Here is a 13,921-nt window from a genome sequence, read left to right on the forward strand (position 1 = left end):
AAGGTGGGCAGAAGGGCAATTTACCAAATCTGAAGGATGCAGAGTTGATCCTGGGGGGGTGGGTGTTCCTATCACACGGACTTCCCTGCCTCACGCTTCTCAGATCCACCTGCACTTCTAACGCGTGTCTCTGACCTGTCTTGACAGGAGAAAGATGGATGTTACACACTGGATGCAGGACACGTGTGCCACACTTTGGTGGAGAAATAGCATTTTCATCATTTAGAGGATCCCTGTGAGGATTCATTACAAGAAGTTCTAATAACACAGAACATTTGCAAATGTAACTTCCCTCATCCCAGAGATACTCAAGGAAGAAGAAATGCTTTTGTATTTGTTTGACTGTCCTCATTCCGTTGCCCTAAATAGTTGCTCTGCGATGCCCCTATTATTTCCTGAACCTCCACGAGCACAGCAAGGTCTGATGATGGGCCTACGGTGCTTTGAACTTGCTTTTCGAATCTCAAAGCTCAGCCATTAGAAAGGTGGCCACCACTGAACTATCAAAGAAGACGGCCCCCGCCAGGAGCAGATCAGACATTCCTCTTACCCCAGGTGTGTGGCTTTGCATGGAAAGGGCAAGGTGAAGGGAGATAAAAGGGGTAGACCCTTCAGGGGTTACTTGTAACTTGTGGACTTATCTGGTTTACAGGAGGTCTCCGAAATGTTCTCTCTCCTGGTTGCACTTCAAAAAGGACATGGCCTGTTTCCCGCTGCATGCTGGCCCCCCTGGGTCCAACAAAGTCATCTCAGATTTTGCCAGCCAAATCGTCTTTCTAGCCACTTTATTTCTCTGTCATTACTGTGCCACCCAGATCCTGGAGAGGCCCGTGAGCGCTGAAATAGGGAGAGACACACAGATTTTGGGTAGCCACAAAGGACTCAGAGCCGCTGTGTTGTGGACTCAGAGGGTCATTTACTCTGACCTCTTCTGACACGGACTGTGTATAACATACTTTTTGCACAAATATACTCCCAGTTGTCCCAGGGACGTAAACTCCCAGGAAAACCCAGGAGGCAACAGAAAGGAGAGAAGGAGCTTAGTACATTTATTGGAAGCTAATTGCTTGATTCACTCGAGGGCTGCCCAGCTGCGGAAGTCAGTGGAGCAGTGTCGATAGCATTCGCTGAATTTTCATCTTGACTTAGGGAAACCCCAGGATGCCCTGGGAATTTGGCCTCTGTAAAGACTGTACCATATGGTCCATTTGCATAGACATAAGTTTGAGTTCTGAGCCCTAGGGCAAAACTTTCCTAAATTCCTCTCTTGCTCTTCTTTCCGTTTCCAGCAAACACAGGTACAGGGGGAAGCCGCTCCCCTTTTCTCCAGGCCCCTCATGGTAGGATCTGCACAGTATGGTCAAGACCTTTCTCTCTGATGATCCGTTCCCACCAGAAACAGGAAGGAAAGACACACAGTCAAGGGGCTTCGCTCATACAGTCGAGGGCATTTTTTTAAAATCTGTAAAGTAAATGAACAACTTCCTTTAGTGCCTTTGGCCCTAGAAGATCAGCCATCTGTTCTAGAAGGTCACAGGCATAAACGTGAGTCAGTGAGCTTCAGGCCGAACCGTGAGCAGATGTGGGCTTTGGCGTGAAAGCGACACGGCCTCAGACGGCCAACTGGAACATCTGGCCCCCAACTGGCCCCTTGCCTCTTCTGTCAAAGCAGAGTAATGAATGAAAATGCCGCTGCCCGTTACAGATGGAAGAGTCCCTCTAGCTCTCTATTAGTGAGCAGTCAAGGCATTTTTGTTATCTCCGTTGACCCCCAAACCCCCAAGAAACAGAGGCTTCCCAGTAGTCACCAAGACAACCCAGAGAAGACGGGTGTCTTGAGCTTGTGGGCTGAAAGCAGGTGGTTTTTTTTTTTGCGGTACACGGGCCTCTCACTGTTGCGGCCTCTCCCGCTGCGGAGCACAGGCTCCGGACGCGCAGGCTCAGCGGCCATGGCTCATGGGCCCAGCCGCTCCGCGGCATGTGGGATCTTCCCAGACCGGGGCACGAACCCGTGTCCCCTGCATCGGCAGGCGGACTCTCAACCACTGCGCCACCAGGGAAGCCCTGAAAGCAGGTGTTTTGAACCAAGAGGTGAAGTGCGAGAGAAGGCCATGGAGGGTACGGAAGCCACCCAAGTCAACTGGCAGTGGGAGAGAAGGCAAGCATCCTATACGGCCCAGGATGCGCTCACACTCCATGGCATCTTCTGCAGGGCAGGGCGTCTTGACGCCTGCTGGATTCTAATTTGAGGATGTCACTCCCCAAGATGAGCCACTGATACCATTAAAACACAATAGCTATCCTAGGGTTGATTTCTCTCTTGAAACCAAAAACATCTATGTAGTAATCTCCCCGTGTGTTAGACGCTACAGAAATCACAGCCAACAGGACAGATGTGGTTCCAACCATCAGGGAATGAAAACGCAAACGGGTTGTATACAAAATAAGGAGCCTCACCAAAGGAAAACTAGGGGATTGTAGGGGGACATACAGAAAGGGAATCTTACCGAGACCACGGAAACGGGAATGGCTTTCAGGAGAAACGGGCGTTCGTAGGCCAGCCCCGCACACATGTGACCCTTTTAACCCAATTTCAGGCAGTTTAGTGCGTTGAACTAACGTGTACACGAAACCTTAGGCCTGAAAGTGATTTTGTCCACCAGGCACAGCTACCAGGAAGACAGCCCTGAAGTTCTGTTTTGTTTTGCTTTGGGGTGCAGTGGGCAGCAGAAGGTAGGAGAAGGACACAGGCACATTTAAGGCAGTGGGGCAGGGGATCGCAGAGCATGACAGAGAGCCCTGGGGGACTCAAGGAAGGGCCGGGGGCAGCACCGCTGACCACAGACTGAACCTTCCTATTCTGCCCGGGCCGGGGGCTTGGCTCCTGAGTGTCTGCAAGCTTGCCTTCTGCAAAAATCCCAGCTGGGAACTTGCACAAGCCCTTCTCCTGGCTTTATCCTCTCCGCGGAATCAGAGCTTCTAGGTTCTAACACAGTAAACAGAACCTTATTAAGACATCTGTCTAATGTCAACAGCTTATCTTCACGGGAACACTACTGCAAATCCACCCAGCGACAAAACGAGTGTGTACAAGGAGCGAGCGGACGGCCCCTTGGAAAGACATTCCAAAAAATATGGGTCACGGAGAATGGCAGCGAGGGACTGGAAATGATTTTCGATCTAGACCTGGAAATGGTGAGATGACCACTGGAGGCTGGTGGATGGGTGGTAGTCTACCAGAGACCTCCGTGTTTATCATGGAAAGAGAGCGCCCCGGGGTGGTTCTTAAGCAGCGGCATCTGCACATTTTCTGCATTGTCTTTGTCATTTTTGTGGCCTGGGAGCCTCATTTTCTAGAGCAAGGTTCCTCCCCTCTACTGCAACTCCCTGAGTGCCACACCTGATTTTTTCTTCTTCTTTTTTTACTTCTGAAATGCTCTGTTTGGGCAACTTCCTTGCTTTACCCCTGCAATGCCAGTCCCAAGCAATAGCCACCTACGCCTCTCACAACCCCCTTGGGAGAATCGCAGATCACGCCCAGCCTGGAAGTGCTGTTGGCACAGCTCTTGTCTGCTCCCTTTCCTGTTTGCCCAGACTGTCACGTGGTGTATAGAGAAGTGTTTGCTGCTGGCGATGAGGATGCTGCCTTGTTATGTTGGGTAAGTGACTCAGGCAGTTACATGAGGTGACACACCACCACTGCTGTGGGCAGCCCACCTGTTTGGAGTGAAAGGGGAAAGGTGTGATGATTCTCTCGAAGCAAACCTGCCCTGGCGGATGGCGAAGACCCATCGCCTCCAAGTTACTGGCTGCAGGGGCGTGTTGAGAAAATGGTGTTCTCTCTCTCTCTCTCTCTCTCTCTCTCTCTCCCCATATGCATTTAGAGTGAAGCATCTCTGAGGGTCCATGGTCACCCGTAGGATGGTCCAGATCGATGACGAGGCCAGGCTGTACCTCCCAGTGGTGCACAGCTACGGACACTCACAAGGGGCTGTAACCGAGTGTAAGCCCAGCTTGGACTCTCCCTTCCAAATCCTCTCTTCTTCCATGGCCTCCGGATTCCAGGGGAGGACAGAGGGGAACACAGACGGATGATCGTAGGACCAGATCTACCGCTTTGACTTCTCCCAAAAAGGAGGTGGGGATTTGCATGTGCAAGATTGAAAGAGGAAATGCTCTTCCAAGAGACATGAATCTAAGGATGGGAGAAACATTACGGGCTGGTGTTTTCCCCTTGCAATTTAAGGACAATCATAGGAAGTCTATGGCTTTAAAACATTCTCCCCTTGTTATCTGTTTCCTTGCACCTCCCCATCGTACGTAACAGCCTACACATTATTGATAAGAACTAATGCCACAGTACCTATGGCAACAACTCAATAAATTCGGTTCATTGTTACCTGACAGGTGGTAGGTAAGTTGCTTACACAGCTGGGCAGCCCTACACACAACCGTAATTCTTGGCACGTACCGGCTCAGGCTTGGCAGTGGAGGGTAGGGGATTAGGGTTTGACGTGTCCTTTCACGGTCTACCTGCTTCTGTTGATCACATGGAAGGACAACATTCTGCCCAGGGCTCGTAGGGACCCGGAGCTTCAGGTGAGGGTCAGCAGCGGGGAAGGTAGTCAGTGATGCACGTACGAGCGAGAGGCTGCAGGACCAGCCCTGTATTTAGGGGGCAGTGGTGGCGGAGAAGCCGAGACAGCGGTAGGCCTAGAGGACACCCCTGTCTTTCCCTAACCGTTGGAGAGAGGTAAGCCCCTCGAATGACGAGGACGATGTTTTCATTCACGTGTATCAATTAATTTCCATCACGGTCTTATGGATACAAGTACGGTAACCCTTATTTTGAAGACAAGGAAACTGAGCCCCCAAAGGATATGTGACTTTCTCCAGGATATGCAGTCACCTGTGTTTTTATATGTAACTTAAGTCAGAAGAGGGGTGTTATTTCCTACAGTGATTGAGTTTTGCCAGTTTAAAATGCTGACCCATTTTCTTTCTTATCGGGTGATTCTTAGCACTTGTATTTAACAAAAGCTTAACTGAGAAACCAGTGTCCAGAGCTTGTACGAAATACAATCATTCAGCGGCCAGCAAATTGCCAATTTCTCTAGCATCCGTCGCAATGTAGTTTAAGAAAAACCTTCATCGCCCAAACCTTTGCTGGCTACTTCTAATGAAATGGCTCTTTCAGAGGTAATCTTTCACTATCTTTTACAATACTGCTTCTAATACCTTCCCCCCCACCAGAGTGGAAACTATAAATGCTCACTATTGATCTTCTTATTGAAAAATGGCATTATAACAGGTCGCGTTAGAAGCTTGAATCCATCAGAGAAAAGCACGGACAGAATTTAAATTATAGAAAACTGAAGGTAGCTGATTGGATTTTTAGTCTATTAAAAAAATAATAAACTTATTCATACGGACAGTTTTTCAAAGTCTTTCATCCTGTGTGGTCTCGAATCCACGGTGAAATGTGGGGTTAATTCTAAGGTCTGTTGGGGAAGGAATAAAGAGAATGGGGCACGTGGAGGGGGGAGTCTCATGAAAACCATTTCAATAAGAAATAATCTGATAAGTGAGAAGTGTAAACGTCTGGAAGGTGGCCTCACAGAGTCCTGAGTGAGTCCATTTAGTGAGAAATCAGGACTCTCCAGAGGGAGGTAACTGCATTAGTCACTCTGCAAATAGACATAAAAGACTAGCCTTTCTTGGGTTTTTTGTTTGTTTGTTGTTTCTTTAGCGTTCATACCAAGAGGACAGTTAATGAGTTTCACGGACCCTATTCGTTAAGAGTAAAAAAAAAAAAAAAGGTAGCAAATTACAAAGAAACACCTCCATTATGGAAATCAGCCTAGGGAGAACAGAGTGTGTACACACTGCCTCATTCTCATGCACACGTTCGTTCGTTGGAAATCACTCCGCACACCAAGTGTCACACGTTTTTATGGGGACAGGAATGAGCTGAAAATCAGGCAACATGGAAAACTGTACATTGTACCCTTTTCATGCTGGCTAAAGCTAAAAGGGAAGAGAAAACTCCAGTGGGCAAAAAAAAAAAAAAAAAGAGAAAGAGATGGAAAAAAAATGAAGATAATATAAATCTCACAAAGATTTTGGTTTACCTTTGTCTTGTGATGAAAATGAGTTTCATTCAAATCCAATCCTTCAGTCCAGGATGTGGGTGTCTTGGATCAAGTGGCATCAAAAAGTCAATAAACTTTTGGTTGATGTATGACGTACCGAAGAAAAGTGCACAAATCATACCTGTATGGGAAAATGAATGATGGCACAGTGAACACAGACACGTCACCACCATCCAGGTCAAAAAGTCAAGCATTACCTGCATCTGAGAAGCATCTTCAAGTGACCTCCCAATAATTACCACTCCCCATGCCAAAAAATAACTGTTTCCTAAATTCTAATACCATAGATTCAATTTGCCTGTTTTTAAACTCTATACACATGGAATCCTACAGTATTCATTACTCTGTCTAGCTTCTTTCATGTAACATTACAAGATGTATCTATGTTGTTGCATGGGGCGGTTCATTGAGTTTTTAGTTCTATGCACTATTCTTTTGTATGAATACACCTCAGTTTATTCATTCATCCTACTCTTGATCAACATTTAGGTTCTTTCCTTTTCTTGGCTTTAATGAATAGTGATGCTGTGAAGATCCTTGGACAGAACTTTTGGTGCAGGTATGTACACATGTATGTCAAGAATGGAACCAGGCATCTCTATGGTCAGTTTTCACAGATACTGCCAAACAAGTTTCCAAAGGGTTGCACTAATTTATACGTCCTCCCACCAGCATTGTCAGTGAGTTCCAGTTGCTCTATATCTTTGCCAACACTTCCTGATATCAGTCTGTCTATGGTAGCCGTTTTGGTGGTGGGGCAGAGGTCTCTCTTTCTGGTTTTAATGTAAATTTTCCTGACGTTCAATGAGGTGGAGTATCATTTTCATGGGTGCATCAGGCATTTGGATGCCCAAAATATGGGGTGCTAGTTCAAACCTTTTGCTCACTTTTGAACTGGGCTGTTAGTTGGTTGTTTTTTGTTTTTGTTTTTTTTAACTTATTAATTTGTAGGAACACTTTCTATCTTGAGGATAGGACAATTTTGCTAGTTTAAAATGCTGTTGGGACTTCGCTGGTGGTCCAGTGGTTAAGACTTCGCCTTCTAACGCAGGGGGTGTGGGTTCGATCCCTGATCAGGGAGCTAAGACCCCACATGCCTGGTGGCCAAAAGACCAAAACATAAAACAGAAGCAATACTGTAACAAATTCAATAAAGACTTTAAAATTGGTCCACGTCAAAAAAAAAAAACTTAAAAAAAGTAAATAACTAACTAAATAAAATGCTGTAAATATCATGTCATAAACCGTGGCTTTTCTTTTTACTGTTTTAATGGTGTCTTTTGCGATCAGAACACCTTGCCAGTTTATTGGTCTCTTCCTTTATCAGGAGCGTTTTGTGCCCTGTTAAGATAGCTTTGACAATTGTGACGTGTCTGATGGCAGTCTGATTACTTGATCTCTTTGTTTGTTTGTTTCTCTTTGTGGTCAGCAGGATGGACTGTCTGAGAGAACCAGGCAGATGTTGCTGGAAGTGTAACTTCCAACAAGCAGTATTTTGATTAAACTACAATGCTCCTCAATGCTTTACTTTTTTAATCAAATGAATCTTGCTTTCCCTTTGCCTTTAAACTAACCAAACTGAATTCCTTTCTCTTAAGGCTCTGTCCTGTAATGAAATTAAAATATATTTTACAAATAATTTACTCACTGATAATTTAGTACAGTCGAGTTATGAAATGCATGTCATTTTTCATTGTATTAGGAATATAAAGTCAATGAAACAAAAATTTACTATGTTAAGGTAGAAAATAAGGTATCAAAAGGAGAAGCTGGAGAAAATGAATGACAATTTTAGCCGACTTCAATAATGGGCAAATTGCAAAATCCTGCAACAGATTGCTCGGGGGAAAGGATGAAATGACTCATTCTATAGCAGAGCCTGGATAATATAAGTAAGAGCTATTAGAATAGTGAACACACTGAACACAGCAACCATCCAATAACTACCGGTCATTGTTAACACTGGCAGGTGAGTTCTCGCCTTCTGCCTCCTGGTGATTGCTGGGAAACTCTGCCTCTACAGGTGGACAAGTCCCTGATAAAGAGTCTGACACCAGCATACATTGTTCACACAAATAAAATCAGACAGGCATTTTGAAGAATGACGTTATTAACTTTAAAACACTTGGATTTGGAAAATATTTCTTCTTCCTAGGTTTATATCACTCATATGGAAAGTGAATCATGATTCTACATATATTCTATATATTTAATTTGGGCATCTCTTATACCACTTTTTTTCATAGAGTGATTATTTTCGTGTTTTTTTTTAATTGAAATACAATACGGCTCTTTAATGAAGGAAAGATGAAGAGAAGTATTACATTCTTTATGTAATCAAAATATTTTAAACCAGGCCAAAGAAAACATAAATTATTCAAGGTTATGACTACCTTTTGACAGCAGCCCTGGGTTCCATCCATGAAAGCATTAAATCTTCCAAAATGTGTGTGTGTGTGTGTGTGTGTGTGTGTGTGTGTGTGTTTTAATTGTACTGCAAAAAATCTTAGGTTTTTGAAATAGTTTTCAGGTCAGATAAAAACTGACCAGTCCTCGCTCTGGTCAATAATAAAATCTGTAGCAAGACTAAAGAAATGATTTGTGGTGAAAGACAAAATAAATGTAGACATTGGATAAGAGGTATTTCTTCCTTCATCTATACTCAAACCTACCATTTATGTGAGAGTTTAATAAGGTTGGTGAGTGTTATGTTCATAGATGTGCTAAACCATATAGGAGTGATACATGCCTCCCATTTAAGGCTTCATTTGCACCTGGAAACTTTACTCTTCAGGACTAAAATGAACTTTATTCTCAACCTCACCGATGTTATTTTTTTTTTCAAAAAAAAAAGGAGGCAGGGGATACTGGCAGAGTAGGAATAGCAGAGGTGACAGAGATGAATTCTAGCGTCAGAATGGGTTTTAAATAAACAGAAAAGAGTGATGTGAGAGAGGAATGCAGGAGTGTATCTTCTCTACGGCATCCTACTCTGGAGAAATTCCTTTGGTGTCGATATGTTTAGCTTTCAAAGAATCACATAGACCTAAATGTCAAGGGGTTTGTGTGTATCTACCCAATTCAAAATCTCTTTCAAGGTTGCTGACAGACAGAGGCAATTTTCCAGGCGATCAGCTGGAATTTCCCGCTTTTATCTGAAGGAGAGGATAAAAATTCTTGGAATCTGGGATGTCCTGATCCAGTGGGTGCTCAAGTCTTCTCTCTGGAAACTCTGGTTTTCCAGTTTATTTCTTTTCACTTTGGGAATTTCTAAGCCAATGGATTGGAAATAAATAGAGAAAGAAGCATATGCTTCTTTCAGGAAGTAAAGCCACTGGGAAGAAGTGAATAAAAATCCTTGCACTTTGAGAAAGGGTCATGGCAGTGAGGCAAAGCCCAGTCTATGGGAGGGAACTGGCCTCTGCGGGCGGGAGGGAGCTGGATCCCTGCAGAGCTGGCTGCTGCCGCTCATGAGACACGGCATACGTGATCACCATGGAGACACGTCACCCTGGGCATCAGGCAGGGACAGCCAATAATATGGCTTTATAAGAGCTGGGGTGCTTAATTAGGAAAAGCTATCCAATATCTTCATCTTCAACCAACCAAGTAGTGTCCTTTGGAGGAACAGTGTTTAATCCTCGTTATAAAATAAGAAGATATTAAGCATGACAATGGAAGACCAGGTTAATAAAACAGTGGATCTTGCAAGAGAGAAGCAACAATGGAAACCAGACATACTGCTCACTCAATAAATAGTGACTAAATACCTACTTGAAACAGGTGTCTTGTTTGATAGACATATTGATAAGTGCTTTCACTTACATCCTGGATCTCTAAAACCTAATTGTACTTGAGTCCTGTTTATAAGAGTTTTAAAGAAAATTAATGTTGGGAGCTGAAAAGTGAATATGGCATTTTTCTCCATGCCCCAATACTTTTCTCTTTTTTAAAAAATTTATTCATTTTATTTATTTATTTTTGGCTGCATAGGGTCTTCGTCATTGCATGCAGGCTTTCTCTAGTTGCGGCGAGCGGGGGCTACTCTTTGTTGTGGTGAGTGGGCTTCTCACTGCGGTGGCTTCTCTTGTTGCGAGCACGGGCTCTAGACACACGGGCTTCGGTAGTTGTGGCAGGCGGGCTCTGTAGTTGTGGCGCATGGGCTCAGTTGCTCAGTGGCATATGGGATCTTCCCGGACCAGGGCTCGAACCCGTGTTCCCTGCATTGGCAGGTGGATTCTTAACCACTGTGCCACCAGGGAAGTCCCCCCCCCCCCGCGATACTTTTCTAAATAAACAACACCATGTGCATATGTTTTTCAGGCCCTGACACAGTTCCTGGTATCTTACTCTCTCCTGGAAATCTCTTCAGAGTGAAAACAATCTTTTAAAACTCAAAGGATAATTCTGTTTCTAAAACACCTACTTTGTGCCAGGAAATTGGTTATGCACTTCGTCTCGTTTATTGATTATAGTTTCAGCATGATCCTGCATGGTGTGGATTGTTTATGTGCTTTACAGAAGAGGAATCCAAAGAGGAGATGACTTAAGGTTTCTAAGCTTCCAGGGAAGGACCTGAGAAGCTGAAGTCCGTGGATCTTATTCCAAAAGCTCTTTCTTACTTATCTACCTGAAACAGATTCACAAACGGGTGCTCAGTGAGCACAGAGTAACTGCCGCAGGAGTTGCTTCCCTTCCCCTTGTTGACACAAACATAGGATTACGTTTCACGACCGTCACTAAACATCACAGTTCTCAAATGTGAACATGCACCAGAATCAGCTGCGGCCGGGTCCACAGGGTTTCTCTCTAAACAGCCACAGAATAAGTATTTCAGATCCTGCGGTCCATACAGTCTCTCTTGTAACTGTTCAGCTGTTGCAATGTTAAAGCAGCCATACCTCGTAAGACGTGACAGGGCGTGACTGTGTCCCCCTAAAAGCATACTCATGGACACAGAATTTCATATGGTTTCCATCCGTTGCAAAATATGATTCTTCCATGTGACATTAACATTTGAGATAAACACAAGGTTATTTTTTTCTTACCATTTTTTTAAAAAATAAAGAGATGGGGGCTTCCCTGGTGGCGCAGTGGTTGAGAGCCCGCCTGCCAATGCAGGGGACAAGGGTTCGTGCCCCGGTCTGGGAAGATCCCACATGCCGCGGAGTGGCTGGGCCTGTGAGCCATGGCCGCTGAGACTGCGCGTCCAGAGCCTGTGCTACGCAAACAGGAGAGGCCACACAGTGAGAGGCCCACGTACAGCAAAAATAAATAAATAAATAAAATAAAGAGATGGCTGATATAAATATAAGCTTATGAGTATCAAGTAGATCATAAAAAATTCTGGGAGGGAGCAGAGAACTTAGAACTTTCTCTTATGGAAAACTGTCTTTCACAGTACAATTTATAGTTTTTCCGTTACCAGTTTTGTTGTTGTTTCTTGGCATAATTCAGTACTTCAATGTAATTTTGTTATAATTACCAAAAAAACCATGATTCTTCTTTTGATTTTGTTTGTTTCCCCAACCATTTAAAAACAGAAAGGCCAGTCTTAGTTTATGGCTGGAAAAAGGCAGATGGTGGTTCAGATCTGGACTTCTGGGCTTCGTTTGCAGACCCTGACCTAGAGGGGTTATTAAAACTAAGATGCTGGGCTCCACCCCAGAGTTTCCCGTTCCTTAGGACAGGAGCTGTCCTGAGAACTGCATTTCTAACAAGCTCTGTGGTGGGTTCCACCCTCAACCGAATGGTGCAGGGAGATTAAGAAATCAAGAATGAGTCGCTTGTAGGTCAACTCTTGTTCAAAGCAGTGATGTTTCTGGATAATTTTCCCATGTGCCTGTGTCCCACACCTGTTTTCTTTAATCAAATCAGCTGCCTACATTTGAAAAGTGGGATATTTACAGAAAAACACGAGCTTCTGACCACTCTTGAAAAATGCAGAAAACATTGTAGTGTTTTCTACATCGACGGCAGTGTTGACCCTCGATTTCTACAAGGCAAACCTTGCAGTCAAGATGGCCCCATGAAACAATGCTTACAGCTCTCCATGGTCTTTACGTAGTCTGTCACCACGTCCTTACCTTTTCTGGCCCTGGGACCATTTGCCTTCACAATCCCTAAACTCCATGGATGGAGAGAGATTACTGTACCTTACATCAGAGGACTTAAATTTAAATAACACCTACTGGGACGAAGTGAGAGAGTGGCATGGACATATATACACTACCAAATGTAAAATAGATAGCTAGTGGGAAGCAGCTGCATAGCACAGGGAGATCAGCTCCGCGCTTTGTGTCCACCTAGAGGGGTGGGATAGGGAGTGTGGGAGGGAGACGCAACAGGAAGGAGATATGGGGATAGATGTATACGTGCAGCTGATTCACTATGTTATACAGCAGGAACTAACACACCATTGTAAAGCAATTATACTCCAATAAAGATGTTAAAAAAATAAATAAATAACACCTAATTTGTGTTGGGCACCTAGCCATACATTCTCTCTCTATATATAGTATATTACACACACACACACACAGACCCATGTATGTATACATACACACACATATATATGTATATGCATATATATGGTTAATGCATATATAATACTACATATAAAATTATGTACCGGTAATTTCCCTAATATATACACCGACCAGGGAGGTGGGCATGGCTACCTCCATTTTCTAGGTACACAAAGGGAATCACAAAGATCATACAGATTGCCTAAACGTACCCAGAAGGACAACTGAGTACCAAATCTGTCTGCCCCTAAACGGTATGGCCTCTTCTATATATACTAACCCTCCCTCTCCAAGCGCAGAGCAAAAGAAATATTTCCTGCGGCACCTGCTCCCTACAAACATGAGGTGTGCCTGCCACCTGTTAATCGTGGTGAAGGAAAAACAGAGCAGCGGATTATTTACCAGAAATAAATATCAAATTTTAAAAATTTTGTATCATTATAGGCTCGTGGTTTTTTAAAACATAGCAATAACTTGTCTAAAGAATGCTGTGCTTTGCAAATCTACTGTAATATATTTTATTCCCTGACACGTAATTGCACACCAATCAGTTCTGATTCTCTGCTCTTCATCAGGCGGTATTTATTTGAAATATCTCTGAAGTGGTTCTCCAGAGAACAAGCTGTGCGCCGCCTAGGAGGATCAGACGGCTGTTTTGCGGGTGATCGGCCATGCTATTCTGAATCGCCATGGGACACAGGTTCAAAGGTTAGACGTCAAAATCTTTTCAGAGATTCGTTAGTTTCCGCATAGCTAGCAAAAAAGCGGCAGAAATCAGGCATTTAAAAGAGAGCTATAAACGTAGAGAAAAATGACCATGATTAGCGATTGTTTTCATCCACGGGGATGCCGTAAAACTGTACCTAACATATGCTGCTTTATAATACACGTATAGCGTACAAACCAGTATGTTAGGTGTACTTTGGGTACGTGTGCACGTACTTTGTATACACACATACAAATTCACATATAACAGTTATACGCATATATGTTATATATATATATATGACAAAGAGTATATTTTAGATGCACTTATTTATAACATGTGGATTAAAAGAGTTGTGATATACGGCTTCCCTGGTGGCGCAGTGGTTGAGAGTCTGCCTGCTAATGCGGGGGACACAGGTTCGAGCCCTGGTCTGGGAGGATCCCACGTGCCGCGGAGCGGCTAGGCCCGTGAGCCACAACTACTGAGCCTGCGCGTCTGGAGCCTGTGCTCCGCAACGGGAGAGGCCGCGACAG

The 13,921-nt window shown here is 44.1% G+C and overlaps 1 long non-coding RNA gene across 2 annotated transcripts in view; it reads right to left on the reverse strand.

Annotated features, from left to right (window-relative positions):
- Window positions 1–13,921, reverse strand: part of LOC115842397 (uncharacterized) — a 490,939-nt gene that overhangs the window by 249,132 nt on the left and 227,886 nt on the right. For both annotated transcript variants that reach the window (XR_004035260.2, XR_009560676.1), the window contains exon 3: window positions 6,132–6,273. This is a non-coding gene — a long non-coding RNA (uncharacterized lncRNA). The remainder of the gene's footprint in view (window positions 1–6,131; window positions 6,274–13,921) is intronic.

This window comes from Globicephala melas, chromosome X (assembly GCF_963455315.2).
Source record: "Globicephala melas chromosome X, mGloMel1.2, whole genome shotgun sequence".
Lineage (NCBI taxonomy): Eukaryota > Metazoa > Chordata > Mammalia > Artiodactyla > Delphinidae > Globicephala > Globicephala melas.